We start from the raw sequence: 3,911 nt of genomic DNA, 5'->3' as shown, positions 1-3,911 counted from the left end.
AAAATAATCCAGTTTGGTATATTTGTTGCAAGGGTGTGAAAAATATGTAAACCCTGGATTATCTCGCTTTAAGCTTCCCCACACATCTACCAAGCCATGGGATTTAATAACAGAGGATAGCGCCTTATATACCCGTGGCTTCCGACCTGTATATACACACCTATATGTAAAATCTGCTGAGATATTTAGATCTCCACAGATTATTACCGGGGCTGACCAATTTGTTAACTCTTGCTCTAAGTAATCCATTACTGCCGGATCATCAAGGTTAGACCCATATATTGTGCAAATTGTGAGACCTATGTTCATTTCACATATAGCCCAACGTCCAGACATATCTGACTTACACCTTTTGACCCCCCCCAATCCTGTCTTTCCAATGATTGCTACCCCTTTTATCATAGATGTTTGTGAAGAACATGATAAAATATCATATCCCCTAAAATTCAACCAGTGTTTATTCTTCCAAGGCAGATGAGTTTCTTGAAGGCAAAGAATATCAGCCCCTATTATCTTGATATACTCCTCCAACCTCCTTCTTTTTTTCCAGTTATTGAGGCCACCTATGTTAAGGCTAACTACATTTAGCTTAGACATAACCCTGCAGGAATCGTATCCATTGGTCTATCCAATCAATTATTACCCTGAAAACTTTACATGAATAGAATACCCTTAGCAATGGAGCAAGATGGCGGCCGTGACTCACGGCTGAGCTGCAGCGTGTAGCAGTGTTGGCTCTACCGGGTTGAATCCTAGGAAACACCCCGACAAATTAGGCACACCACTCCGCTCCGCTTTGGGCCGTCAGATGGACTTTCTTTTCCCTTATGTAGCGGCTACTTCAAGAAAAGCGAATACCACCGAGCGCTAACTAACACGCACGGATAAAATGTGAGGAGAGAAAAAAAATAAAGAAGCGATCAGGATCTTCTTGAACAATCACTTTTAAACTCGATGCCGTTCTTTTCTCCTTACCGCAAAGCGCTGCCTTGTGAGGTGCTGAGAGCTGCCGCGGCGCTTCTCTTCAGGATCAGGCTAGCCGGCTGGGACGCCGGCAGAGCTCGCAGAGCTCTCGGACTCAGGGGGCGGGTCCACACTGACCAGGTGAGCGGCTCCAGCCACAGCAACAGCGGCGGGGGCGGGAAGTGCAACGCGGAGCCCGCAAGGTGCAGAGGCAGGCATCGGAGATACCAGCAGGCGCGTTTGATACAAGCGGAGCAAGCGGAGCCTTCAACGTGTATGACCACTAGTCTGAGTACAGGAGGTAAGCCGATATCGAGCAGGCGAGACGCCGAAATCAGACTGACCTCAAGGGAATCAAAGGATACAGAGACAGAGACTATTAGCTGCCCAATAGTTGCTGCTGCAGAGGAAGCTATAGAATCTGAAAAAAGCAAAGCAGGGATATCCTCCAGGGGTACAGCGAGTAAACTGACATCGGTGCTGCACACCCCTAAGGGAATGAGGCCCCCAGCTGTTAGGACAAGACAAGCTGCTGCCACAGCTGCCGCTACAGTATCAGTGAGTGTAGTGGAGCTCATGAATCGTAAGGAGAAAGAGAAAGAGAAGAAAAAATTGAAAAATAAAAACACGGAGATGGCGTCTGTGGCCAGGTTAACACCACTACCACCACTCACTGATGGGAACATCGGGTTGGAGCAAGAAACAGGACAAGATGTAGCTGTCATGACTTCAGTGGTCTCTGATGCTGATAGCAGGGCTCCTGGTGGCGAAAGATCTGGGACCTGTGAGATGGTAGGCAAAGAGCTTGTTAACGATTCTATCACAGTCACTGAGATGGCAACAGAATCTTCAGTAGAGGAAACGGACTGTTTAATCGAGCCTGTGCTTAATCATGAAATTCCCTCTCAAACTGCCGACATTATTGCGAGTGTCTGTCAAGCAGACCTAGGTCAGCATCACTCCCAGGGCACAGGTGATATTGCTGGCGTATTAGCAGAGAGTGCAGCGGCTAGCTCCATGGAGGGTCATATTCTAGGCCAAACCTCAGGTCAAGACCAAGGCCAAGATCAGAGAGCCGAATTTGTCACCCGGAATGGCCAAAAGGATGGGGGGAAAGAGCAAGAAAAAGAGAAAGAGAAAACCCCCAGCGAGTGTTTTTTCTCAGTGACTGAGGAGGCCAACTGGTCAGCTGATGAGGAGGAAGAGGAGCTCAACAGCTCGGACATCGATGGCAGCAATTTAGCATCAGAAAGCGACCCAGAAGGGGAGCCACCACAGACAGTTAAAACATTGCACTCTCAAAAAGGTCAAGGTGATCTAACATGGGACCATTCCCCTACGACTCTGCTACAGGGTAACCTAAACCAGGCGGCAGATCCCTTGCAGGGTCAGGTGCCCTTAACAGCATCACAGGACACCACACAACCCTCAATGAACTCAATGATGTTAATGATGGAGTCGATCCATCAGGGTATCACAGCACATCGTGAGGAGACCAGATCCGACAGCCTCAAGGCCCAGGCTACCATGAGGAAAATGAAAGGGGTGGTTAGGAAGCTCTCAAAAGCTTGTGAGAACATGGGAGATAGGGTTTCAAATTTGGAAGAGAGAATTGTCTCGACTGAAGCAGAGGCGGCAACCGCAACAAGAAAAGTGGAATCCCTAGATACACAGGCACAGGACGTCCAGTGGAAGCTAGAAGATTTGGAAAACAGACTAAGAAGAAACAACCTTAGAGTCTTAGGGATTCCGGAAGGTTGTGAAGGACAGGATGCCAAGGCATTTATTGTAAAAATATTCGAGAAAGCATTTCCAGATGTCGCAGGGTGGAACTGGACTACTGAAATCCAGAGAGCACATCGCATACCATTCAGGATGAGGCAGAATGCTAGAGCAGATGATAAGCCCAGAGCAATCCTGATATATATAGGAAACTTCTTGCTGCGCCAATCTATTGCAGAAAAAGCCAGACCAGATTCTAAGAGGGCTTTTGACGGTGGCTCTTTCTTCGTGAGGCCGGATTTTTGCCATACTACGGTGGAACGGCGATGGAGATTAAGACAGTTAATTAAGCCATTTCAGGAAAAAAAAATACAGGTCTATCTCATCAACCCGGCACAACTTAAAGTTATTCATCAGGGAAAGACTCTGTATTTTCCTTCAGAAATCAAAGCCCGGGACTTTTTAAACTCAGTATAGATTGAGCTTATGTTTAATCAGCACTTCTAATTCAGACTAGCTCTAGGGTGGTATAACTGAGGTAAGGTGTGTGGCTAAGGGCTAAGCATAAAATTCGAAGGTTTGAGTTTGAGACTGTGTGGTGTCATTATATGTTATTATATGTTTTCAGGAGTTAAAACAGCTCGTAGCTGGTAGAAAAAAAAAAAAAAAATAGGCAAAATAGGCAAATATGGCAAAAAAAAGGGGGAATCAATTGGATTTTACTTTATGGGTTCTGAAAAAATCTTAGGTTAATGGTGTTTCCTAATTATATGTATTCTTTTTTTTTTGAATTCAGAGCCCACTGCATCGCACGCTGCATCCATCACACGCACAGACTCAGTCTGCGCGCTCCTTTTGGGAGGGGGTCAGGGTCAGGGGTGGCTTCAGGGGGGGTTCTGACACGGGGTGGGAGGGCGGGACATGGGGGGGAGAAAGCAAAAAAAAAGAAAGTTCTCATAGCTAGGATGTATATTGTCAAAAACGTTAGTTCTTCACAATGTGGTTCAATGCAATTTCCCCCTCTCTAGATATTTTGTATTGTGGGACACGTGGCAGAGATACTCCCTCCTTTACGGTAATGTGCACTGGAGGAATAATCATCTGCCCTACGTCAGTATCAGAAGTGGCCCACAACGTCTTTGGCAGGGAGGCTAATGCTTCAGATTCTTGGAGAAGACACACTCGCTCAATTTCTGGATAATTTTCATTTAACACAACCCGTACTC

This window comes from Lissotriton helveticus, chromosome 12 (genome assembly GCF_964261635.1).
Source record: "Lissotriton helveticus chromosome 12, aLisHel1.1, whole genome shotgun sequence".
In the NCBI taxonomy this organism is placed as follows: Eukaryota; Metazoa; Chordata; class Amphibia; order Caudata; family Salamandridae; genus Lissotriton; species Lissotriton helveticus.
The sequence above is the reverse complement of the archived record's forward strand: the minus strand, read 5'-3'. Positions refer to the sequence as shown.